The sequence below is a fragment of the Poeciliopsis prolifica genome, unplaced genomic scaffold (genome assembly GCF_027474105.1).
Source record: "Poeciliopsis prolifica strain line A6 unplaced genomic scaffold, Auburn_PproV2 SCAFFOLD097, whole genome shotgun sequence".
Lineage (NCBI taxonomy): Eukaryota > Metazoa > Chordata > Actinopteri > Cyprinodontiformes > Poeciliidae > Poeciliopsis > Poeciliopsis prolifica.
In genome coordinates this window covers 571,261-599,040 of record NW_026562472.1, presented here as the reverse complement: position 1 = coordinate 599,040, position 27,780 = coordinate 571,261, and the positions used below count along the sequence as shown (strand labels likewise).

Genomic DNA, 27,780 nt, shown 5'->3' with positions numbered 1-27,780 from the left:
ACCTCTTTTTCATCATCTCAAACTGAGCCCAGGTTTATTTGTATAACACACAGGAGACAGCTGGAAGTGCTTTACATCATTAAAACCAGGCTAAGCAGATGAGTTTTCACTCAGGGTTTCATCTTCTGACAGTTTGTTCCAGGTTAGCAGTGAGTAGAAGCTGAATGCTGCTTATCAGCATGCAGAACAGACCACAACCTGGGTGGTCTGGAAGGTTGACGCAACAAGTCTTTAATGTATTTCAGTGGTAAGAGTATTTGAAAGTGTTCTACCTTAGAACCGCTCCATGGTTCTGGTTTTAGTGAGAATGTGAGCGCCAGCATTCTGAACCAGCCGCTTTACTTTGTTTTACTACTTTTGGTCTAAAATATGCTAGAAAAACGTGATTCAAACATGACTTTGTGTAAAATCCATTGTAACATTTCGTTTTGCCAGGTGGTTAATTTTCTGGATTCCCAGTTGAAGTTTTGCTTTTCCGCAGGAGTTCAAAGCAAAGAGGACAGCGGTCGCTACAGCTGCCTGGCGTCCAACGGCTCGCCCAAAATGTGCGAGGCCGAGCACATGACCAGAGGTAAGGCTGTTCTGTTTCCCCGTCTGAAAGTCCCGTCTCTGGTTCCGTAGAGGACGTGAACATTGGTCTTTTTTTTTCCTGCGGCTGCGTCTCATCTAGAAGGACACAGAGGGAAGAAAATCTCAAACTGACAACGACTTACCAGTTAGTTTTCATGGAAAACCTGCAGAGATAATTGACTTTCCCTGCAAAAATGTTGGGCCTTCCTGTTCTTATCAGCTCCATTTTGGTCACTGGACTCAAACAGAACCCCTCGGACGTTTCACCTTGACAAATAAACACATTTTGTTCAGCATAAAGAAAAGGATCAAATCTTACAAGTCATGCAGAGTGACATAAAAATGGAGCAGGACGTCTTCCTGGAAGCAGACTAAAAGGAACAACATAAAATCATATATCCATAATACTTCAATGTTTCAATGTGACTGCTGCTTCACCAGAACACATGTTTAAGTTCAGAAATGGGGATAATCTCCCTTCAATTTCTGCAGGATTAAAAACATTTCCACCAAAAAATCTACAGAAAATTTGTCTCTCTTTCCTCTCGTGCGTAAATATGTTTACCGAAACAGAATTCAAACCCCCCAAAAATTTCAAAACATGAAAGGATGACTTTTATCAACACGATTCCTCTTGGCTGTCATGTATTTTAAAATATTGATAATTGTCCTTCCAAATCAGTGGATCCTGGACACGGAAGATGGAGCCGGTGCTGAGAAAGACGTACTTAGAAATGATTCACTTTGAGTCTGAACTGCTCATTATTGTTGTAGAAGACGTCAACTTCCGTCCATGAATATCAGATATAGATTAAAATATTAACGCCCCCCAAACCTAGTTATTGTATTCAAAACAGCTTGAAAGAAAAATGTAACTTGATCTACAAGATCTCTGAGAGGAAAAAGGATCCATGCGATGATATGTATCCTCACATCTCACAAATTCTGTAAAGCAAATAAAAATCTCTTATTCACTATCTAATTTATTAATTTTGCATCTAATTAAGTAATTGAATGAAATAATCATCTCAGTCCTGCACTCTATGAAGTCTCATGAGTTTTTAGAAATATTAATTATTTGCTACAATTTATCAAGAGTTTATTAAAGAAATGCTATTATTACATTTCAGGCAACAAAGTGTTTATTGTTCAAAAAAGAAATCAATTAGTTTGTAATTAGTTTGTAAATGTTACTCAGTGTTTTAGTTTCTGTTGCAAAGGGAGAAAAGTTCAACTTTTATTTCTCTGCAAATTTGAGTTAATAGAGTTGTTGGATAAATTGTGATGTTATTAATCAAATATTTGTTATTCTCATGTATCTTTATAATGTATCTTTTCTTATTAATGTTATATAATAAAAGCATATAACATTAATTATATGCTTTTATTGTTTAATTTCGTCTTAGAATTAAGAATGTTTCTGTATTGTTGAATTGATTCCTTCCTCAGAAAGCCTCACTGAAGGAAAGCAGTGACAACAGGTTTCTGCAGGGTTATCTCACAGCGTGAACCAAGGCCTCTAGAAAACTGACCGTGAAGATGTACAACTTGCTCTGTTTAACCCTGTGTCTGGAATGAGAGTATAAAGTGCAAGATACCTTGTGTTTTAGTTAGTGATTGTCTTTGGCGCTGTAGCCATGTGATGAAGTGTTTTCCCCTCCCTTTAGAGTAACAATGTTCTTTGTGATTAGGGATCCTGAAAACAATAAAAAGAGAGAAGCAGGCAAATGTGGTTTCAGAGCAGCAGGAGATTGTGACTGAAAGCACATCTCTGTCTGTTCTCCTCACGAGTAAGAAAGAATCTAAATTTCTTGTCTTTCCTGTGTTTGTTGAATCTGTATTTAATAGGTGTTAAACCTGACAAGAGTGAAACAAAACTAGAATAAAGATAGAAAACATTCAGTATTTCTGTTTTGCTGAAGCAGTTATGAAACAGAGCCGCTTTTTTCATGGCTTCAACAGAAAACCAACAAAACGAACTATTTTTGATGGTGGATTATGAGCGCTCACTGTCCTCTGGTGGTGAAACATTGCAACTACAGATATTCCTATTCATGGTAATTTCTCAACCAGTTCATTTGTTTAACATAATTTGTTCTCATTTTCACTTTTATCAGTTCAAATAAAATCAACTTAAATTAAAGTTTCTAAAGAGCCAATGCAAGGTTAATAAATGGAAAATAAAATAAAACTTACTTCAGAAAAATCCTCCCAAAAAGATTAACTGTCGTTAATTTTTAGAATCAAGGCCTGAAAAATATAAACAATGAAAATGTGCTTATGATAAAATCCAACCAGCTGAGATCAGAGCATTGAGCAGGATGAAAATATCTAATGGAGAAAAAATAAACATAAAAAGTTAAATTTTAAAACATTACCAGTTACTACTTAGTAAATTGTATGACTTTTATGAATGAATCGTATGAAATTGTATGAATGAATTTGTGAATAAATTTATAACACATACAATGATATGATGTTGCTGCAGTTAATTATATTTAAATACCTTTATCTGTTTGAAATGACTATGGAGGAATAGGAAAATTAAATGTTGGTGGTTGAAAACTTCAGCAGAATTTAATTTGATGCTTTTGATTAAACATTTCAGGGAGAAAAAAAGGAAAACTAAAACTTATTATTTATTATGAACGCCAACCCAGAATATTAACTCCTTTAAGCTCTTAATGTGAAAGAACATACCGGAAGTGAATGTGGTATGTATAATGTGCAATAGAAATTTCGTTGAATCCTGTTCAATGACAATAAATGCTATTCTATTCTATATTGTCTAACTTTATATAGTAGCTACAGTTACCATCTCGGTCCACTAGAGGGCAATAACCGCCCTGCTCTGAGAGAAGTTCAGTTTGTTTGTTGTGCATCAATCTACTGAATGTTTCCAGGATGATTTAATCGATCATAAATATTCTCCTGGCCTCAAACCGCAAGCTCAGCGTCTAAACCAGAATTGGAGAGTTTCGTTTCAGCTCTTATGGAGCCAAAGCTCCTCTGAAGCTGCTGCTAGAGTCTGTTAGCATCGCTAGCATCGCGATAGCCGCTAATAGTCTCTGCGGGCTGTTTTCAACTCTGTGGAGCTCCTTGTTCACACTGACCGATAAAACACTGATTACATGTTAAAGTAGGCAGAACAGTCATTATTAACATTCAATTATTAATGTTAATAGTAATATGTATCATGAAAAACGTGATCAACTTCACAGAAGTGAGAGACCAGCTGCAGCTCAAAAACTCACCTGTATATTCAGAGCGGGGTATTTCCGCCGTCTGGTGGCCATAGTGGGAACTACAGCCGTAATAATGCTGCGTTATTTACATTTAATATCCAATTTATATAGAGAAAAATTAACGATCTTCTCACCCAGAAGATAAGTAATAAAATAATCAAAAATAATATTAAAGCCATTTAAAGAGTTTTAAATCATAAAAGATAGCTGCTGTGTTAAAACTCTGTACAGTTTTTTTTCAGTGACTCTTATTTGCTGACTTGATAAAAGTGAACATTAAAACAGAAACAAAACATCTGACTGAAAAATTTATTTGAAGAATGTCTGTAGTTACGAAAGTTGACCACCTGAGGGAAGTAAGAATTAACTCAACCATCATAAAACTGATCAACTTTATACATTTCACAAAACTGTTTCTAAAAACTAGTTATATTGACTTAATTCTGTAGACAGTTATCTGCAGAATTAAGTTAGGATTCGTATTTTATGATTAAAATCATTCGAAACGCAGGGTAAATAACAACTACTTAGAAATAATCATCATATTAGAGAAATGTACTTATAAAACATTTTTTATTCAGTTAAAATCCTTACAAAATATTAACAATGAGTAATTTGAGAGTCAAAGTCTGGAAAGTCTTTTGTTAGTCATGAAAGTCAACCAGCTGAGATTAGAGCAGAATAAAACCATCTAATGGAAAATAATAAATCATATTAAAATTAAAAACTCAAAGAAGCTTTTAAAAATGTTTAAGCATTATAGTAAACAGATTATTTACATTTTTGTGTTTGTTTTTGACAGTTAGTCACTGTGTACTGCCCTCTTGTGGTGACACAATGTAACTACACACTAAAATCATTTAGACCAGCTTAATTTAAAGTTCTATGATAATAAAACTTTGATCGATTATTAGTGAACTGAAGGTCAGTCGCTGCTGTTCAGAATCAGAGTTTAGATCCGAAACTTCTGACAATCAGCTTCTATGTAAAACAAGACGCTGCTAGTCTGTTAGCATCGCTAGCATCGTTAGTTCCGCTCAGAGTCTCTGCGGGATGTTTTCAACTCTGTGGAGCTGCTTCTAGTTCACACTGACAGAGAAAACATTTAAATGAACCCAGGAGAAGAATTTGCCTTCATTTATATCATTGGGAATCAGTTATCCCGCTGGTTTGAAGCTGGAAACCAGTTAGCTTCCGCGCTAAAGACTCGCATCATCCAGCAGCCAGTCTTTCTTTATTGGTTACCATTGCGACCAGGAACCTTAGCAGTGAGTTCAGTCCCTCTGGTGGCGAAACGTGGCAATTACAACAACAATAAAGTTGGAAAATTTACAAATACGTTTCCTGTGAGATCTTTCAAAAAAAAAAAAACGGGAAGTAAAATAACTACTGTGATAGTTTGCATCAGAATCACTAAGAAACTTGGAGGAAACAATATTTATTAATGAAATGATTCTCATGTATTTTATTTAAACATCTTCAGTCTAAATAATGCAAAAAAAAGCTGCTGCGTAAAATTAGAAGCTTAAAAATTCTCAGATCAACTAAAATGTATGTTTCTGATTTTATTAAAACAAACTGTCAAACAAAATTTACAAACTTAAAATATATTTGGATTAATTGTTAATCTGAATACAAAAAACTGAACAGCATGGAGGATTAAAATAAAGATGAAGTTACTATATTTGTACAAAATAAAATGTATAAAACCCCCCACCAAAAACATTATGAAAAACTTTATTAACTCATCATTAAACACAGAGGAACCCATGTTACATTAAAATAAATATGAACAGAATAATATGAACCAGTCACCATGTTATCCCATGAATTCAGAATAAATCAGCACAACCACAGTAAAGAGCCTGATGTGACATATTGAGTCTCCATTCCCAATAATGTTCTCTAGATTAACTGGAAAACTGAAAAAGTTCACCACCTAAAACAAACTGAGAAATATTAAAGCACTGAGAATCAATTACTATGATGAAAAACTTTATTATTTAAATACTTTTAGAATGACTATAAAATATATATGTATATTTATTCAGATTAAAAGATGGATGTTCCTGAAAACTGCTCCAAGATCTGAGTTTCTGTGGGACATCCAGTTCTAAACTGGTTAAACTGGTTTCTGTGGTGGAAGCTGAAGTTTCTCTGCCGTTTCCAGTAAAACATTTTTTTATCTGTGGAGCTTTGAGGAACATTTTCATGTCAACAGAAGGAAGAAGCAGCAGAGAAAAGAGGTTTGAAGAGTCTTTCATGACTTTAAAGCTGAACTGGAAATGATTCCCATGTTTCCATTCTCAGACCATTTCTGGTTCCAGGATGAAAATGAACCAGAGAGAAAAAGATCAACTTTCCAGTTGAATCCAGTTCACATCAAAACTCCATGAAGCCTCTAAATGGAGCCCAGTTTGAATTGGATCTTTATTGATCCAAAGAGACAAACAATATCAGACACTAAATGACAGACATGAGAAAATAAACAGGAGGAAAATCTTTGAGGTCAGAGGTCATCATCTTGATCCAGAGTCTCTTTAGACTCAAACTGCTGCAGCTTCAACCTGTGAGGATCAGCAGGACACAGAGACCATCACTACTTCCACCTGCAGAGAGAAGAAGGAAGGAGAGCAGATCAGTGAGTGTTTCCAGTAGCAGTCAGTGACGCAGCACATCCAGTAGATGGTTTCCAGTCAGACTGATCTCAGAGCTGTGACCAAGATGAACCTGATCAGTTGTTTTCTGTTGAACTGAGAGAACAAGCAGGTCTGAGATCAGATCTGCTGCTGTTTGATGAATGAGGACCACTGTCTCTAGACATGTTGGACGGCTGGACGCTGGAGTCCAGCTGGACGTCCTGGAGACATGGACACAGCAACAACACAGCAAGCTGCTGCTCCTCTGATTGGCTGATTGCTGTGTCCAATCAGGAAGCCTGAACCATTCTCCTCCCACTGAGAAGCTGCAGCTTTACTGGGAACACTGGATCTTTGCTTTGATGCTGACTGGGTTTAGTTCAATATGCTGACAGCAGCTGGACTCACTGCAAACATTTACTTACCTTAAAGTCTGAACATCTGATTCGTCAAGGTTGTTTCCTGTCAGGTTCAGTTCTGTCAGACGGGTCGGGTTGGACTTCAGAGCTAAGACCAAATAATCACAGCTGATCTTTGACAACCTGCAGAAATTCAACCTGAATAAAGAATAAAAGATGTGAACCAACAGGATGCAGGTTAACCAGTCCAACAGAACCAGTTAAAGATTCTCATGAATATTAATACCAACAAGCTGCTGCTCCAATAAAGACCTGCTGACTTCAGAACCAGAACCAGAACCTGGTACTGGGTCATGATGTGTTGGAGGATTTTAGTCAGTAAAATCATTCCAGGTTCTGATCAAAGTTTGAAGCATCAATCATTGATTATTGATTTGTTCCTGTTAGATTCCAGGAATTCACTTTTCTAGACTGGATGACCTTTGACCTGCTTGACCTGAGGGGGATTCTACACACTGGGGTCCGAATGCTGTCCTGTTCTGACCTCAGATCAGCAGGTCCAACTCAGTTACACAGAGAACTAAATTAAACTCTGGATCCAGGAAACAAACTCAGAAAATATTGATTAGATCAGAAGAAATGAACTTTGATTGATGATCAATTATATAGAATTATTCACAGAAATATCAATAATTGTATCATTAAAATACCTCAATGTCTCCAGTCTGCAGCCTTCAGTCTGTAGAAAACCACAGAGATCCTTCAGTCCAGAACCTTCCAGTTGGTTCTGATCAGCTCCAGTTCTATCAGACGGGTCGGGTTGGACTTCAGAGCTGAGAACAGAGACGTCCAGCTGGTCTCTGATAAACTGCAGAACCACAATCTGAATAAAGAATAAAAGATGTGAACCAACAGGATGCAGTTAAAACTGAAATATGAACAAATCATAATAAAAATGTATAAATTAATTTCCCTGAATGTAAAAGAAACATGATGAACTGATTCTAACATCTGATCCAGTCAAACTGGTTTAAAGAGTCCAAACCAGCAGAACCAGAACATTTGATTAACAAAGAAACTCAAAGTTTTCTATCAGTCTGGATGAGTTGAGCTATTTCTGCTGGTTCCTGATCATCAGACCCGACTTGGTAACTGGATCAGAACCAGTCAGTTCTTCATTAATGGCCTTTGGGTTCCTATTAAAGCTGCTGAAAGCCAATGGAGGCCATTATTTCCTCAGGAGACGGTTCCTCTCTGACCCGGCCCAACAGAACCACAGCCTCAGGACAAAGCTGAGGAACCTGCTGCTGCTGCAAACCTCACTTTCATTCATTGCTCTAGATTGCTTTTCTACAATCAGTGGTTTCTTAGACGTTCATTAATGAGGATTTGAACTCGTCAGTGTTTGTGGCTCTGGAGGATCAACATTTCATTCTGATGTAAAGAATCAGAAATAAAAGCATCTGAATCTTTACCAAACTGAAACATCTCCATCATTCATTCACAGCATTTCAATTATTTTACATTTTGTTCATCAAAAACATTTTAAAGAGAAAAACTGAAAACAAAGTTCAATAATGTCAAAGTTTGAAATAAGAAAATAATTAATAAGATCAAATGTTTTAGAGATTTTATTCTCATGATTAAACAGGTTGTTTTTAAAATAATATATATTAACATTAAATTGATTAACTATTGATTAAAAAATCAATAAATTTTATAGCATAAATAGGAAAACAAACCTCAGAATCTTCACTTTACTGACTGAATTCTCCAGGATCTCAACCAGATGCTTCATATCAGATTCTCCAGCTTTATCTATGTGGATCTGATTTATTTCCAGTTCAGTCAGATCTGGGTTGGACTTCAGAGCCGAGGCCAAAACTTCACATTCAGCCTTTCGGAGCGAACAGTCACCAAGTCTGTGATTAGAGAAGAAATAAATTCAGTTCTAATGAAATCAATCTGGATCATAAACAGACTAAAATATGATAACAGTGATGTCATCATCTGATCATCATCTGATCTTCAATCTACTGAGTTTGACCCCACAGAGAATCTGTGCAGTTCCTGGTTAGAGTCCAGGTTCTGGTTCTGGTTCTGGTCCAGGTTCTGGTTCTGGTTCTGGTCCAGGCTTCATGTCCTCAGACCTTCAGCTGCAGTCAGATGTTGAAGATCTTCTATCATCAGTGAGGAAAGTTCAGTTTCTCTGCAGCAGCTGATGAAGAGGCTGACTGAGCTGAATGAAGGAAACGACTGGAGATGATGGAGAGGAGAGGAACTGCTCACAGCTCTGACTTGGACTAGACCGTTTAGATCTTCCACCAAGCAGGAAGTGAGTTATAAATGAAGTGAGCAGAACAGGAAGTCCAGCTGCTGTGGACCTCTGGCATCTCTGGGTTTGTTGAGCCAATATCTGCTGCATCATCATTAATAATAGTAATATATTGTATAGAAACATGTTTCCCAGCAGCAGGTTATTAAATGCTGCCACAGAGGAAACTGGGAGCAGAACAACACATGATGCTCCAGTTTCTGTCTCCGTTCATCTGCTGGATTTGATGCTTTAACAAAGTAGAAAGTGGACAGTCGTCAACCTGCTGCAGCTAAAAGCTTCACGTTGTTCTGGTCGTCCTGCAGAGCAGCAGCAAACCGGTCCTGCTGCTCTCCTTCGGGTCAGAACCGTCCTCTCAGACTGTGGATCTGAGAGGAACTGGGACAAACTGGTTGGAAGAGGGACACATGTCTCTGCAGTGGTCTGTCCATTGTCTCAGAGGAACAAAGGTTTGGATGTGAGGAGAAATTGTTGCTAAACTCCTAAGAGCTGAAGAGCAAAACCCCTGGAGGAGACGGAGCGTTTGGGTCAGCAGCATTTCAAGGTGAAGCAGTGAAAGTTCTCCAGTAACTAGAAGAGGCTGGATGTCTCCAGAGTTGAAGCTCATGTCTCTGCAGGTCTTCATGGAGGACAGCTAACAGCTTCAACAAAGGCTGCAGATGAAGAGTGATGAGGAAAATGGTTCCAGCTCTGGAAGCAGATTCTCAGAGCTTTGGGAGGATCTGACAGAAACTAGAACTTTTTCTGGAACCAGACGACAAAAACCACATTTTGGTCTCATTTACAAACTCAGAGGAAACTAGAGGGAGGAGGAAGAGGAGAGGATGATGAAGATCAATACTGGCGATGTTTGATTGGCTGAAATAATCCAGAGGATGAAGGAAGTAGATAAAGAGCAAAAACATCCAGAATCAACTTGAAGACAGAAGAAGAAAACAGGAGGACAATAGAGCTGAATCAGCATCACACAATGAAAACATCTGGACTCACCGAGCCTTTCTGCAGTTCCTCACAGCTGGAACCAGTCTCTGTCGTCCTGATTCTGATGTGTTGTACTTCTCCAGGTCCAACTCATCCAGAACCTCTGACATCTGCAGTATGAAGGCCAGAGCTGAACAGTTAGTCACTGAGAGCTGCTGCCCTGAATCCAGCAGCCGTTGGATCTCCTGATAAAATGAGACGTCGTTCATCTCCACCAGACAGTGGAAGATGTTGATGCTTCTGTCAGAAGAGATTCTATAAGTGTTCATCTTCTTCAGGTTGGTGATGATTCTCTGGATGGTTTCTGGACTGGTCTCTGTCTGACCCAGCAGATCTTCTAAGACTCTCTGGTTGGACTCCACAGTGAGACCATGAAGGAAGCGGACAAACAGGTCCAGGTGGCCATTTTGACTGCTGAGGGATTTCTCCATGACTTTCTTCATGAACTCATCTAGAGATGTTTCTCTGTATTCGTCTCCCAGGAACGTCTTGATCTCCTCTGACTTCCTGCTGGTGAAGCAGTGGAGCATGTAGACTGCAGCCAGAAACTCCTGGATGCTCAGATGAACAAAGGAGTAGACGGAGACGTCGCATATCCCTCTCTCTCTTTTAAACATCTCAGTGAAAACTCCTGAGAACAACGCAGCATCTTGGATGTTGATGCCGCACTGTGTGAGCTCTTTGTCATAGAAGATCAGGTTTCCCTTCAGCAGCTGATCAAAAGCCAGTTTTCCTAGAGACTCAATCAGCTTCCTGTTCTCTGGACTCCAGATAGATTTGGTCTTTTTTTCCTCCATCATACTTTTCCTCCTTGATTTTCAGTTGAACCAGCAGGAACTCTATGTACATCTCAGTCAGAGTCTTGGGTAGTTTCTCTCTCTCTCTGGTCTCCATCACATCCTCCAGATCTTTAGCAGTGATCCAGCAGAAGACGGGGATGTGACTCATGATGTGGAGACTTTTGGATTTCTGGATGTGGGAGATGATCCTGCTGGCCTTCTCTTCATCATCTCTGAATCTCTTCCTGAAGTATTCCTCCTTCTGGGGGTCAGTGAACCCTCTGACCTCTGTTACCATGTCAACACACTGAGCAGGGATCTGATTGGCTGCTGCAGGTCGTGTGGTTATCCAGAGGAGAGCAGAGGGAAGCAGTTTCCTCCTGTGAGGTTTGTCAGCAGAACATCCACTGAGCTGGACTCTGTAACATCAGTCAGGATTGGATTGTTGTAGAAATCCAGACTAAATCGACTTTCATCCAGACCATCAAAGATGAACAGAACCTGGAACGATTCAAAGTTTTGATTCCTTTGGTTTTAGAAAATAATTTATGAATCAGTTCTAATAAGCTGAACTTTTCTTCTTTCAGTAAATTCAGCTCTCTGAAGGTGAATGGAAATATGAAATCAATGTTCTGGTTGGTTTGCCTTCAGCCCAGTCCAGAGTGAACTTCTGTGTTAACAGTGTTTTCCCAATGCCAGCCACGCCCATGGTCATCACTGTTCTGATTGGTTGATCTCCTCCAGGTGGGACTTTAAAGATGTCTTCTCTTCTGACTGTTTCTTGTTTCCTGGATGCTGTTTCAATCTGTCTGACCTCATGTTCCTGGTTGACCTCTCTAGTTGACCCCTCTGTGATGTAGAGCTCAGTGTAGATCTGGTTCAGATCGGTTTTATTTCCAAGTTCAGCGACGCCTTCAGAGAGACTTTGGATCTTCATCTTCAGAGACTCTTTAAGATCAGGCTGATACTGACCAACAATATCTGAAAAAAGAAAGAAAAACAAACAAAATAAAAACAATTTGCAATATTTTAACAAAATACTAATAAAAGACAGTTTGGTTCTTCTTCTAAACTTCTGAAGGAAACATAATTCAATGATTAGAGAAAATTCAATGAAAGTTATTCTGATATCAGTCTCAGGTCCCCACCTAAGCAGCTGCTAAGGGCCGTAGGGCCACCAAGGGGCCCCTCAGTGGAGCTGATTTATTTTAATAACAATTTATATGTCATCACAAAAACAAAAACACACACAATTTCACCATGAAGTGATTTGTTTACAATATATTTGTTAACGTATGTAGAAATCATTATCATATGGACAAAAAGAAATAAAGAATTGCTTGTGGGGCCCCTGGTGCCTCAATAGGAACCCCACAGTTCAACAGTAACAGCTGCAACGTGCAGAGAGAATCCAAACGTCCAAAGCTCCAGTCAGAAGATAAGTTGGTAAAACAATGACTCAAAAAAGGACTTATCATTCAGGGAGAAAGAAAAGAGGAATAATAGAAAAAAGCCAAGATAAGGTTTGTTTTAATGTCTTGGTAATGTCATGTTGATAAAAGAGATTAGTGAAGCTGCTAATAGAAAATTAGCTTTATGAATGATTCAGTTCAACAGCCAAACATTTATGGTTGTTTGGCTGTTGTATGAAGCTGATTTAACTTGAGAAATTGATTCTCCTGCTTGGCTCTGAATATTTCTGAGGTTTTTGGCTTCAAAACCCATGGTATGTTTGATAAGAATAATTAAAACTTCTCAATGTTTGAGATTGTCTAGCAAAATGTTTTCCATCAGGCTTCATGGCTGCTGCATTAATATATCAATGAGCTGCTCTAAGCAGCAGTTGGTGATTTGTTGTTTGCTGCTGATCATTTTGTGACTAAAACAAACATTATTTTTACATCAACTTCTAAGTTTGTGAAACTTCTGTTCAAATCATTTGAAGGCTCAGAATCAACCCGGTACTGGTACCGGTCCACATTCTCAGGAGAGAAAGACTCACCTGGTGTAAATTAAATTCTTTAGCAATTGGAGTTATGCTTAAGAGAAATTAATTTCATCAAAGAATGTCATAAATACTGTATGTATGTTGAGCTGCACCAATTACAGTTTTCTGGCCGATTACCGATCTTAAAAAAACCTGACCTGCCGATTTTGAATTCGGCCAGTTCCATTTTTTTTCCTGTCTGAATTTTGCTAAATATGAAGAAAGTTGGTGAGTTGGCAACAGTGAGGTGAATATTGTTAACTGTAAACATTCAGACATGACCTTGTGGGCTGGTCTGTCGGTCAAACGTCTCACTGCAGAGCAGAAGAGGACAGAGGCTGATTTTTAAACCTTTGCTGACAAAAATAAGATCAGGTCATAAGATGGACTAAGTATTAGCAGATCACGATCCCCCAAAATTAAGGAAACTGGCACCCAGAAATCAAGTGGCCGATAAATGTATGCTATATTATACATGCATAGGATATAATGCAAACATCACCATCAGAGATGCAATACGTTTATAGCAGGTGTGCGAATGATCTAATATTCTAATATTCTATTCTTGATTGCAGACCATCCACATTGTTAGCAGAAACAAAGGGCCCCAAAACCAAATTTCGCTTAGGGTCCCATCAGTCTACAAAGTCTGTAGTCTTCTTTTGTCAACCACCAAAACCTTCAGGATGCAGCCCCACTGAGTGAACTGGAATCTGTCTGTCTGTCTGTCTGTCTGTCTGTCTGTCTGTCTGTCTGTCTGTCTGTCTGTCTGTCTGTCTGTCTGTCTGTCTGTCTGTCTGTCTGTCTGTCTGTCTGTCTGTCTGTCTGTCTGTCTGTCTGTCTGTCTGTCTGTCTGTCTGTCTGTCTGTCTGTCTGTCTGTCTGTCTGTCTGTCTGTCTGTCTGTCTGTCTGTCTGTCCGTCTGTCTGTCTGTCTGTCTGTCTGTCTGTCTGTCTGTCTGTCTGTCTGTCTGTCTGTCTGTCTGTCTGTCTGTCTGTCTGTCTGTCTGTCTGTCTGTCTGTCTGTCTGTCTGTCTGTCTGTCTGTCTGTCTGTCTGTCTGTCTGTCTGTCTGTCTGTCTGTCTGTCTGTCTGTCTGTCTGTCTGTCTGTCTGTCTGTCTGTCTGTCTGTCTGTCTGTCTGTCTGTCTGTCTGTCTGTCTGTCTGTCTGTCTGTCTGTCTGTCTGTCTGTCTGTCTGTCTGTCTGTCTGTCTGTCTGTCTGTCTGTCTGTCTGTCTGTCTGTCTGTCTGTCTGTCTGTCTGTCTGTCTGTCTGTCTGTCTGTCTGTCTGTCTGTCTGTCTGTCTGTCTGTCTGTCTGTCTGTCTGTCTGTCTGTCTGTCTGTCTGTCTGTCTGTCTGTCTGTCTGTCTGTCTGTCTGTCTGTCTGTCTGTCTGTCTGTCTGTCTGTCTGTCTGTCTGTCTGTCTGTCTGTCTGTCTGTCTGTCTGTCTGTCTGTCTGTCTGTCTGTCTGTCTGTCTGTCTGTCTGTCTGTCTGTCTGTCTGTCTGTCTGTCTGTCTGTCTGTCTGTCTGTCTGTCTGTCTGTCTGTCTGTCTGTCTGTCTGACTGACTGACTGACTGACTGACTATGAAGTGTCTGCAGAATTAGCAGAACATGATGCTTTGACCAAAGAGCCGGGTGGTTTTTGTGTTCAACTAAAAGTTATTTGGGAATCAATTTGAGAACGTGTCGACAGAACATTAAAAGTCTGGTTAACTCCTTAATGTCACTTTCTATTGAGACATAGAAACCCTGAGTTTCACAGTGATTGTTATAAAAACATAGCTAGTTTAACTAATGGTACCTTTTATGTCACTTCTGACCTGTTACTGTTTTGAGAAGTTCAGCAGGGAGTTTGCAGCTGAGGTCATTTTATTTCCAGTTTTTCCCCCAGAAATCTTGCTCAGCCTGGCGGTCGGGGCGCCGAGGAGGTTTTCCTGTCAACTTAAAAGATGTTAAGTTGACAGGAAATATAAGAATATTAATGAATAATTATATGTTAAAGGAAAACATCACAGTGACATCAAATCAAATTTTGTTTGTACAGCACATTTCAGCAGCAAGGCATTTCAAAGTGCTTTACATCATAAACACAAAACACAAAGTCATGTAACATAGAATAAACGATACATTCTTACATATTACATTTCAAATACAATTCTAAACAGGTGCGTCTTTAGTTAAAATTTAAAGGAAGTCAGGGTGTCTGCTGTTTTACAGCTTTCTGCAAGTTTGTTCCAAATTTTTGGTGCACAGATGCTGAAAGCTGCTTTTCCTCTCTTGGTTCTGGTTCTGGGGATGCAGAGCAGACCAGAACCAGAAGACCTGAGAGGTCTGGAAGGTTGATACAACAACAGCAGATCTTTGATGTATTGTGGTGCTGAACCATTCAGTGATTTGTAAACTAACAACAGTATTTTAAAATTTCTTCTTTGAGCTACAGGGAGCCACTGTAGGGACTTTAAAACTGGTGTTATGTCTCTATCTTCCTGGTTCTAGTGAGAACGCGAGCAGCAGCTTCTGGAAAAGCTGCAGCTGCTTGATTGATTTATTGGACAGGCCTGTGAAGACGCTGTCACAATAATCAATGCGACTAAAGATAAACGCATGGATGAGTTTCTCTAGATCTGGCTGAGACAGATCTAGAGAAACTAGATCTGTCTCAGATTAGAGGACTAATCTCCAGGATTAGTCCTCTAATCCTGGAGATGTTCTGCAGGTGATAGAAGGCTGACTTTGTATTGTCTTTATGTGGCTCTGGAGGTTCAAGTCCGAGTCCATCACTTCTCCCAGGTTTCAGGCCTGATCGCTAGTTTTTAGTTGTAATAACTGAAGCTGTGCATTGACTTTAGATCGTTCCTCTTTAGGTCCAAAAATAATGACTTCAGTTTTGTTTTTGTTCAGTTGGAGAAAGTTTTGGCACATCACACATTTATCTGTTCTAAACATTTATTCAGTGATTGGATGGGTTCAGAGTCACCTGGTGACATCGTAATGTAGAGCTGAGTATCATCTGCATAGTTATGGTAGCTAATATTATTTCCTGTTATAACCTGAGCTAGTGGGAGAATATAAATATTAAATAAGAGGGGTCCTAAGATTGAACCTTGGGGTACCCCACATGTGACCTTTGACCTCTTTGATGAGAAGTTTCCAATTGAAACAAAGAAATCCCTGTTCTTTATGTAGGATTCAAACCAGTCGAGCACCGAACCGGAGAGTCCGACCCAACTTTCAAGTCGATTCAGTAATATGTCACTGTCAACACTGAGGTCCAACAGAACCAGCACTGTGGTTCTGCCACAGTCCATATTTATATGGATATCATTGAATACTTTTACGAGGGCAGTCTCTGTGCTGTGGTGAGCACAAAAACCAGACTGGAAAGTGTCAAAGCAGTTGGTCATCATGAGGAAACTATTTAATTGTTTACACAGTTTTTTCAATAACTTTGCTGATGAATGGGAGGTTGGAGATCGGCCTGTAATTCTGCAGTAGTGATTTGTCCAGGTTGTTCTTTTTTAACAGTGGTTTGATGACTGCTGTTTTCAAAGCCTGGGGGAAAACACCTGATGTAAGCGATGAGTTTACGATTTGGATCAGATCAGTAGCAATAACAGGCAGAACTTTCTTAAAGAAACGTGTGGGTAGGACATCCAGACAGCAGGAGCTTGAACTTAATTGACTTATAATTTCTTCTAGAGTTTTATAATTAAGTAGTTGAAAATGCGTCATTTTTTCTGTATTTGTTTTGTTTTGGTACAGCAATGGTTCTGGCTTTAGAGTTGATGTGCAGATTAATCCTCTGATTTTTTGAATTTTCTCTGAAAAGAAGCTGGAAAACTTGTTACAGGCAGCATTAGATTGGAGTTCAGGTGGAAACGTCACAGGAGGGTTTGTGAGCCTGTCAGCTGTTGCAAATAAAGTTCGAGCATTGTTGATGTTTTTGTTTATGACATCTGCAAAGAAAGCCTCCCTTGCATGTTTTAGTGTTAGTTACATAATCTTTCTTTATAGATGTCATTATGAACGTAAAGTTGAGTTTTACGCCATTTTCGTTCTGCTCTGTGACAGAGTTGTCTTGCAGATCGAACTATTTGTGCTTTTCTCCATGGAGATTTCTTCCTACCAGACACAACCTTTACTTTAATTGGAGCAATGGAATCAATGATATATGAAACTTTAGACTGAAAATCATCTACCAACTTATCTACATCATTACAGCTTAAGGGTGAGGAAGAAGAGTAGATTTGATTAAATGTTTCTGCTGTGTTTTCTGTGAAAGAACGTTTTGTGACAGTAGCTGTTTGTCCAAGTGGGTCAAAGAATAAAGAACCTTCAAAGATAACAGCAAAGTGATCCGACAGGGCGACATCAGTTACAGAGACATTGGAAATCCACCCTTACTGATAACCAGGTCCAGTGTGGTCCTTGAGTGTGTGTTGCTTGTTTGACATGTTGTGTTAAACCAAAATTTTCTAAAATATCAGAGAGCTTTTTTGCTCCTCTGTCTTCGGGTTTGTCCACATGAATGTTGAAATCACCAATTATTAAACAATTATAATCAATGCATTTGAGAGATAGAAGATCATTCAAGTCAGTAAAGAAATTTTCCACGTATGCTGGAGTTTTGTATAAAGTTAGTGTCAAAGTTCGTTTGAAGCCTTTAACCTGAATTCTAAGATACTCAAAAGAAATGACCCAAAGACATTTTACTACAATTTATGGTTTTCTTAAATATAGAAGCCACGCCTCCTCCTTTTTTATGTTTTCTATTCTCATTTAAAAAATTGTAGTCAGGAGGCGCTGATTCAATTAGTACTATTTGGTCATTATCGTCATTCAACCATGTTTCTGTCAGAAACATAACATGATACTCAGTGATGAAATCATTAATTAATAGAGCTTTAGCACTGAGTGATCTGATATTTAAAAGAGCTACTTTAAGTGGCTTGGAGGCCAAAAGATTTTCAGTCTGAGGTTCGCATTAGGACCGCTGTATTTAGTATTTGTGTTTTTGTAAATTTTCCTGTAGTGATCCGGACAGGTAATGTCCTGTTCTGCAGACCCGGGGCCAGACACATTCTGGATGGAGACAGGTGTAAAGATAATATCTGGTCCCCGGCCTCAGACCTCAGAACGCAGAGTGATGGATCCTCTGGAAAGCCAGGGGCAGGTGGCTTAAATGTAGTGAGGTCTGCTACGTGAGTACTAAGGAGAGACGTGCCGAGGCAAACCTGTTGATTCATTCCATCTGTAAATTCAAGAAACTCTGGTCCGGAAGACAATAAGCACTTTTGGGACACCTTTTGTTTTCCTGGTGGTCGCTTTGTCCTTTGGAGTTTTGGGGAGGGATGTGTTGGTCTTGCCTCACTGTTGATGTTTGAAGGCGAAGTTTCACTCAGAGGCTCAGGCTGGAGTGCAGAAAATCTGCTTTTCAGTGGGATTCCCACAGAGTCAGAATGTTTTGAGGCTCTTGCTGGTTGCTTTGTCCGTGGGATCGGTGAGGCGTTTTGGTTGTAACTGCTTGTTTGTCTTTCTTTGGGGGAGCAGGTGTTTGAAGTTGAGGGTGGGTTTCGGCTCAGAGCCGGCCACGCTGATTCGTCTCCCTGATAGTCGTCTCATTGGATCCGCAGTGCGAGACTCCCGTTTCGGCTTGGCACCCAGAGCGTTCCAGGGTGAGCTGCTCGGTGCAGGGCGCACGACTTCTCCGTTGATTTGAGGAAGAGTTATTTCATTTCTACAGGGAGCGTTGATCTCAAGTTCACCTCCAGTAGTTTAATCTTCATTTCTATAAACTGAAGTCGTTGTAAAATACTGCTCATGTCCTTGGGGTCAGCCGGAGGCATTTTGCCCTGGTTTAACTTGGACGTATAAAAGTAAGGTAAAAATAAAAGTAAGAAAATCCCCCAGTCCTTAGGTTTGGAGTAATCCAGTTAAGATGTCAATAATGTAAATATAGCTATAAAAACTGTCGCTTTAAAAATAATTCACAGGCAGAGTTATCAGTAAGGATGAAAGAGAGCAGGATAAGCTGTTCCTCCTTTGGAAGTCAAAGCTCTTATTCTTTGAAATGCTATTTAAAACCACAGCTATCAAGTCTTAAAAACAACAAATGAAAAAAATTCATTTAAAATAAATATAAATTATTTGCACTTCTGTTAAATTCTAATTAAGTCCATAAGACACCCCACGCCTTCAGGGTCCATAAATGTTAACATTTTAACATTTTAACATAGACCATAGATATAGAATTTATTTATTGAGATTATCAATGCTGCGCAATTTCATTTAATGTTTTCAGCATACAGAAATTCAAGCACTTTAAATTATTTAACATTCAAATGTAAGATTTTAAGGAGCTGGCAAGTTTATTTTGTAAAAGTTCAACAAACAATCTTCATATATTGTTTGTTTACCATGGCACAATCTGATGCGTTTTTTAATGAGCACCAAAAAAACGGTTTTGGTTTCATGGAGCGAGTTTTTCTGATATCCACACAGCTGTGGAAAATAACTCTGACTAAGTAGATAAAGCATTTGATATGGTTTGATGGATCATGTAACAGGAAAAATACCATAATAAAATAAAACCAGTGTGATGCTCGCCTCATGAGGCTCTGAGGCCAACAGGAAAGCTCTTTTACTGATGTTGCACAAAGCAGGTTTTAGTGACGTTGCTGCAGCCCAACAGAAGCTGCTGGTCAGACGTGTTCTAATGCTATCTCTCCCTCAGTACTGATTATAACATTAAAATACTTTTAACTGTTTTTCTGCTGCAGTTAACACTTTCTACAACAGTTAACACTCTGTTAACTGTTGTGGTTTATATCTTTTTATTTCAGGACTGCATTTTAGAATATGCCTCTTATGCATCTTTTTTACAATTTGAGTGATGTTGATACTGTCTTAATTAATATTAAATATTCTCATTTTATTATTATCTTTATCTGGTGTTTAGTGAAACATCTTTACTATATATTAATTTATTCATTTGGTTCATTGTGCTGGGAATTATTTAGCATTTACTAATTACAGTGATATATTTGACATTTTGTAATTCCAGTCACAGACTAGATAGAACTATGGTCATATAGATGGTTGAAGTGGAAGCGGGATACATTAACTTCATGGTGTGAAAAGGTTAAAGTTTATGTGTTTGTTTCCATCATGAGGTGAGATTTCCCAGAGTACTGCTGGGCTAATGAGGGCGTCTCAGAGTCTGGAGGTTCTTGTTCACCAGAGATTCGCTCATGGACGCCGGGAACGATGCTGTGCTGCAGCATCTAGAGATCTTGGTAAAGTGCAACTTGTTGAGCTGAACCTGCAGTTACCTCACTAAGACAATCAGCTGTTTGAGGTGAATCTGAAAGTGGACAGCTGTTGATAACAGATTGATGGTTTTCTTCATCTGCAGCTGATCCACAACAGCGACTGATGCAGGAGGAAAACATGCAATGATGTTGATGAATGTTGTGATAAACCCTGCATTGCTTCTTTTAGTTGTTCTGAATATTCCATACTCTATGTATGGACATATTTTCAGATTTCTCACTCTATTTTTTCACAAGTTTGTGTTTTAAACACAATCTAAATTGTTCTCATTACTTGAACACATCAGTCTGAGTAATTCTTCAAAGTCTACCAAGAATCTGACCTTCTTTGTTTGAATAACACCAAATAAAACTTTAATTTTTGCACATATGAAACTCCATAGACCAAAGGAGAATCACCAAGCCTCCATAGTGCAGTGATCATATCTGGCCACATGATGGAGCCAAATCCATATTCTCTGGTTCAGCAACGTGTAAATTGGACTCAAACTGCTTAATTTAACCTCAAGATGTTTTTGTCAACTCCTATCAGCTTTAAACAGTTTGATTCAGATGTTCACCATCACACATTTACAGTTAAAATTTTTAAACATATATATGTTGACATAATGCAGTATGCACCTCCACGGGCTACAGCTTTGTAGTTTCTTTAGTTGAAATAAGAAACAGAAAGAACTCTGAAAGGAAGTCTTTCATTTCTCAAAAAAGCTTGTCCTAATCAAAGCCCATCAATATATTCTATGCTTTTCACGACCAACATGAGTATCTCAGTTGTTAAACAATGAAATACATGATACATATGAATGTTGTCATAAGTTTAACAACACTTGACAGGTTTTATTGTCAGTATTGTTGAGCTTTGTCTGAATTTATCTACATTAATACCAACTTCACTTTTGTTTTGATTCTTTTTAATAAATGTTTGAGATTAATCTGCCAAAAGAATCTCTGATCTTTTGCTCTTCCATAAACCATCCATCCATTTTCTAACACCCTTGTCCCTAATGGTCAGGAGGTGTTGATTCATCTCCAGTCAACGTTTCGGACAAGAGGAACAAGGCGGGGTCACCTTGACAGGTCGCCAGTCTGTCGCAGAGCAATACGGAGACAAACAGGACAAACAAGCATCCACTCACACCTAGAGAAAATTTAGAGAGACCAATTAACCTGACAGTCATGTTTCTGGACTATGGGAAGAACCCGGTGTTAGGATTTTAGTTGGTGTGAGTGTTCTTGCAATAGACGATCTTCGTGGGAGTGCATCTGAAGCGCACCTTAAGCGGATCTCCTACAATGGGCGGCAGGATTCTTAAGGAGCGGTGGTGCAGCCAGTCATCGCTCGATGGTCCCACTTGTTGGTCGGAGTCAAATCTAATGTTTTGTTAAGTCTCGGGTCCATAGAAGAACTAAGTAAGTTGTGTGTGTTCTCCCACAGATTGATGACGTCTCGTTTGAATTCTGCCAGGAACTGCACCTGCCCTACTGTCAAGCAGACCACAGATTGACCGGAAACATCTGCCTGCCGCCTCGGCACCTAAAAACCTAAAACCTTGCTGGAACCTCCACACTAACAATTCCTACCACCTCCCTCAGCAACTCTCCTTCCCCGACGAACCGTAAGCCTTCTCGCTCCCTCCTCTGCCACGATCTCGCCGTCCTTCTCCTTTCTAAACCTCTCCCCTCTCCGAGCAGCACCCGAACCGACCCTCCGTTTTCCAGCTCAGAGGGCAACCCGGACTCACCATCCTTACAAAAAGACTGTATAATAAATCTTTTGAACTTCTATTTTCATGGCTTGTTGTTTGAAGCCTACATGTGTGTGAAAAAACTAAAATCCAACATGACACCTGGAGAGAACCCATCATGCACAGGGACAACATGCAAACTCCGTGCAGAGAGACCCCGGATCAGGAATCGAACCCAAGACCTTCTTGCTGCAAGGCACAGTGCTACCAACTGCCCTCTGTGCAGCCCTTTCCAAAACCTAACAAAATGACAATTTGTTGTTTTTTGGAAACTTTTTCCAACATGTCGACATTCAAATGTTCAGTCAGAGGAAAAGCAGCTGATGTCGTCCAGGAGGAGCAGAGATTCCTGCCAGAGGACGATACTGCCAAGACTCTGGACCCTCTGAGATACTAAACAACCACAATACCATCCATCAAACCTCTTCCACCTTTCTTTACAACCTCTTTGCTCTCCAGTCTCATCTGGGCTGTGTGAATTTTAACAAGAAAACTAAACAGATTCGATTTCAAAACGTTGGAAAATCTTTTTTTAAATAAAATAAAATCCCAGTCCACATGCATCCTCATTCACAACATGTTCGCTGCTTCCAGGCTGCAGGAACTTCAGTTCTGATGGTTTCTGACCCGTCTGGTGGTTCTGAGCAGTAACTGCTGTCTCCAGCAGGGGACACTGTCCTAGTCAAAGTCTCCAGCTGCTTCTTCAGGATTCTGGTCCCTTATCATCCTGAACCTCCTGATCTGGTTCCTCTTCTTCCTCACTCATTACATTACATTAACCTTTGACCTTCTAATCAGCCAATTATCACTATTGATCACCACCAATCATCCGACTGAAAAAAAATCCAGTATTTACACCACTGACCTTTGACCTGGAGATGAACCCGTTTCATCATCAGGGTGACTTGTTTCCTGATGGAGACTCTGCAGGTGTAGATCCCGCTGTCTGCCATTGAGGGACGGTCCAGAGTCAGACTGAGGTCTTTAGTCTTCAGTGGGTCGTCATCCATCCTGGTTCTGCTGGTCAGGTTCTGTTCTTCAGGATCATCAGAACCGTTTGGATACACATGGACCGTCTTGTTCTCTCCGTTCTTCCACTCCACTCTAGCGTCTCTAGGCAGGTAGATTTTGGTTCTGCAGGGCAGCAGGACAGATTTAACCCCTGAATCCACCTTCACCTGTGGAGCTGAGAGACACAGAGGACAAGATGAGAGAGAAAGAGAGACAGAAAGACAGACAGAAAGACAGACAGAGTTCCTCCTGGACCAGATTGGACCCATCAGGTCAGAGACCATGAAGATATTTTTCGTGAAAATGTTTCCTTGTAACTGAGACGTTTAAGTGGGAGAGAAAAGTCCGACAGCAGAGTTTCATCTCTAAGACAGTTTGGGGGGATGTAACTGTTCTGAAGGCAGAACTGAATTGAAGTTTCTGGTTCTGCTCTACAACCAGAACCAGAACCAATCATGGAGAAGCAGCATACAGCTTCTATGCACCATAAATCTGGAGGAAACGTCTAGAAAACTGAAAAGCAGCAGAAACACTGAGATCCTTTATATCTAATAGACTGTAGAGGCAGCAGCAGCTGGTTCTGGTTCTGTTCATGATGTTTCTAACTACGCTGCATTTGATCTGAACATGAATTGAACAGAAAGATTTTAACTGATGAGGAGATGAACCATTGACCTCTGACCTTTTAAGACAGGTAACATGATCTCTCACAACATTCTGGGTCAGAAACATTCAGACTCACCTGGCAGAAAATGATCTTTAAAATGATATAAAAATGCAGAGACGATGAGAACCAGAACCAACAGAACCAGCAGAGCTTTGGCCCAAGATGGAATGGGTTCTGTGGAAAAACAGAGAAATATTAACCTCACTCTGACCTTTGACCTTTATCAGCAGCTCTGACCTCTGAGCTGATGCCATGCCTGGACTGCCTTTGACATTTTTCAGAACCACGGTGTGTCTCAGGACGTCCTGGCCTCTGTAGACGGTGCAGACGTAGCGTCCATCGTCTCTGTGTGTGGGATACATGAGGGTCAGGCTGACGTCTCCGGTCCTCAGGAAATCTTTCTTCATCTCTGTTCGGTGGCGGTAAAGTTTGTCCTGGTTTCTTTGGTTGCTGCTTGAGTGAACCATCATAAATTCTGGTTCTGAACGGGTCCACTCCACTGATGTGTCCTCAGGAAGCTGGGATGATGTTGCGCAGGGCAGAACGACAGAATCTGACCCTTCAGTGACCTTGACCTCCAGCTGATAAGCTGAGAGGAAATAAAGAACAAAATGAGCAGAAACATTTGGATCATTTTCTGGTTTTATGTCGTCATTCAGTTTCTGTCTGCAGGGAGAAAATCATTTAATGATCAACATAAAATCAGAAACTTGAATCCATCAGTGGTTCATGTGACAGTTATTGATCCATCAGAGGGTTTGATCTATACATAGCAGATCTATAACCTGTTTGTTCTGTGGAGGCTGAAGATGAGAAACACAAATTATTCTTGGAGATTCATCCTATAAACGTTCAGTTAATACAGTCGGTCATCAGAACATAAATAATAGTGTGAAAAGTGAAAAAGGTGATAAATCATGTTTTATAATCTTAATAAATATAAAGTATTTTTAAGAAGTTATAGAATGGTGCTGAATATTTATCTAAATCATTTTATATTTTATTTATATTATTATTTATATGAATAAAGCTGCTGTCATTAAAGAGTCGACTGCTTTACTGTTAAAGACTAAAATAGTGACTGAAGTCAATTATGGAGACTTAAAGAAACATGAAATATTAATGAAATCATTTCCATTTTGTTATGAATTAACAGCAGAGTTCTAGGTTATAAATCTGTTTCATTAGTAACTCAGATTATAGAAATTATTGTATTAATAATTTCATTATAGAAATAATCTTTTCATCCATTTCTTGGTTATAATGAGTTATTATGGGATAGTCTCCATGGTTACAGGAACTATGAACAATTATTAATTTTCTCATTTCATCAAATTCATTTATAGATTAGAACTTTATTTTATGAATAAAGTTCATAGTTTGTGTTATGATTGTGCTGCTTGTTTATCTGACCTTTGACCTTTATCGCCAGCTCTGACCTCTGAGTTGATTCCCTGGACTGACCTTTGAAATATTTCAGAGCCACGGTGTGTCTCAGGACGTCCTGGTCTCTGTAGACGGTGCAGACGTAGCGTCCATCGTCTCTGTGTGTGGGATACATGAGGGTCAGGCTGACGTCTCCGGTCCTCAGGAAATCTTTCTTCATCTCTGTTCGGCAGCTGTAAAGTTTGTCCTGCTGGGCGTAGTGTTTATTCGTGTTGGGAAACACATGAATGAACATGGAACGAGGTTCTGAACGGGTCCACTCCACTGATGTGTCCTCAGGAAGCTGGGATGATGTTGCGCAGGGCAGAACGACAGAATCTGACCCTTCAGTGACCTCGACCTCCTGGTGATCAACTGAGAGGAAATAAAGAACAAAATGAGCAGAAACATTTGGATCATTTTCTGGTTTTATGTCTTCATTCAGTTTCTGTCTGCAGGGAGAAAAATCATTTAATGATCAACATAAATCAGAAACTTGAATCCATCAGTGGTTCATGTGACAGTTATTGATCCATCAGAGGGTTTGATCTATACATAGCAGATCTATAACCTGTTTGTTCTGTGGAGGCTGAAGATGAGAAACACAAATTATTCCTGGAAATTCATCCTGTAAATGTTCAGTTTATACAGTTGATCATCAGAACATAAATAATAATGTTAAAAGTAAAAAAGGTGATAAATCATGTTTTATAATCTGAATAAATATAAAGTATTTTTAAGAAGTTATAGAATGGTGCTGAATATTTATCTAAATCATTTTATATTTTATTATATTATTATTTATATGAATAAAGCTGCTGTCATTAAAGAGTCGACTGCTTTACTAAAAGACTAAAATAGTGACTGAAGTCAATAATGGAGACTTAAAGAAACATGAAATATTAATGAAATCATTTCCATTTTGTTATGAATTAACAGCAGAGTTCTAGGTTATAAATCTGTTTCCATAGTAACTCAGATTATAGAAATTATTGTATTAATAATTTAATTATAGAAATAATCTTTTCATCCATTTCTTGGTTATAATGAGTTATTCTGGGGATGGTCTCCATGGTAACAGGAACTATGAACAATTATTAATTTTTTCATTTCAACAAATTCATTCATTTATAGAACTTTAAAATAGGGAGTCCTGTTTGTTTATCTGACCTTTGACCTTCAGGTGAATCTGTTTCAGGTTCCGTTCTTCTCTTCCAGCAGAGATGCTGAAGGTGTAGTTTCCTCCATCAGACTGCTGAGGTTTCCTCAGAGTCAGGCTGAAGTTTCCAGTATCCAGAGCGTCAGGATTCATGGAGGTCCGGTCTCTGAAACGCTGGTTCTGGTTTTGAAGATCATCACTGTTTTCTCTCCGTAGGTGAACGGAGTTCGGACTGAGATCACTGCGAGTCCAGATGAGTAACGGGTCTTCAGGTGTAAAACCAAAGTAAAAGCAGGGCAGCAGGACAGACTCCGCCCCCTCATTCACCTCCACCACTCCACCCAGAGCATGCTGGGAAACTGAGGACACAAGACGAAGGTTTAGTGTAGAAATAATGATCAGTTATTCACTAATGATGAAAGATTTCAGTCTGTCTGCTAAACAGCTCAGTGATACTGAACTCTTATCTGATCATGTAACATATAACTCACATTAAGCAATAAGTCATAAAACTGATAAAAGTGCATTAAAATAACTTAAAAATGTAAAACCTGAAAGATTGAAACAGATGAAACTCAAAAAGCATGAATGTGTTTTTTAGAGTTGCTGTTTGTGGTTATTTGCAGAAATCCTGCTGTCAGTTTTCAGGTTGTTTTATCTCTTGTACAGATTTGATGATAAAGATTTTAGTTTTAGTATCTTGGTGATTGTTGGAGCAGATTTTGTTTCTGTGACTTTATAAAAAACTAAAATTCTTCAAACTTTATTTTTCTGTGATTTCTGGTTCTGATTCTTTATAGTTATAAAATATAAAACCTTCTGGTAACTTTCAGTCACTTTCTGCTGTGAAACTGATGCGTCTTTGTTGATCAAACAACAATTTGGACATTTCTGTATATTCTACATATTTTTATTACTTCAATAGAACCTCATTGTTACCGTCATCTCAAAAGGATTTATACACAACTACAATCTTAACACAGATGTCTAAAAATTTAATTCTAGTCATAAATACATTCCAGATGTTTGTTAAAGGATCCAGGATTAGTTGAACATGTTGGCCTCAGTATGTTGCAATTTTCCGACTGACTAAAGAATTGCTGTTTGATACAAAACTCATAATTTCATTCTGATATCATCAATAGATCAGATTTGTTTTTATAAAACCAGTAAACCAGTAAACCAGAACCCACCAGAACCTGATTCTCCTTTAATGGTCAGACCACCATCATGCATCAGCAGCAGAACATTATGACCACCAACCTGAGACTGAGGTGAATTCAGGAGAAATAAACTACAAACTACAACCACCAGGTGGCCATCTTGGATTCAAATGAACATTTATGTGAAAAACTGAAGACAGGAAGGAAAACCAGAACCTTCAACATCTGCAAACATTCATCACTGGTTTCTGAGGTTAATGTTTCTGGGAACTAATGTCCAGATTACTGGTCTGTACGGGTCTCAGTGGTTCTGATGCTGACAGAAATACAACCTGATAGAAAATATCAGAACCAGATCAGCTGCTGAACCCACACCAGAGAAATT

General features: G+C 39.2%; 1 protein-coding gene and 1 pseudogene across 1 annotated transcript in view; both read right to left on the bottom strand.

Moving 5' to 3' along the window:
- LOC129353783 (NLR family CARD domain-containing protein 3-like) overlaps positions 1-27,780 on the bottom strand; it is a 109,013-nt gene that overhangs the window by 24,039 nt on the left and 57,194 nt on the right.
- On the bottom strand, positions 6,573-23,339 carry LOC129353781 (NLR family CARD domain-containing protein 3-like; annotated as a pseudogene).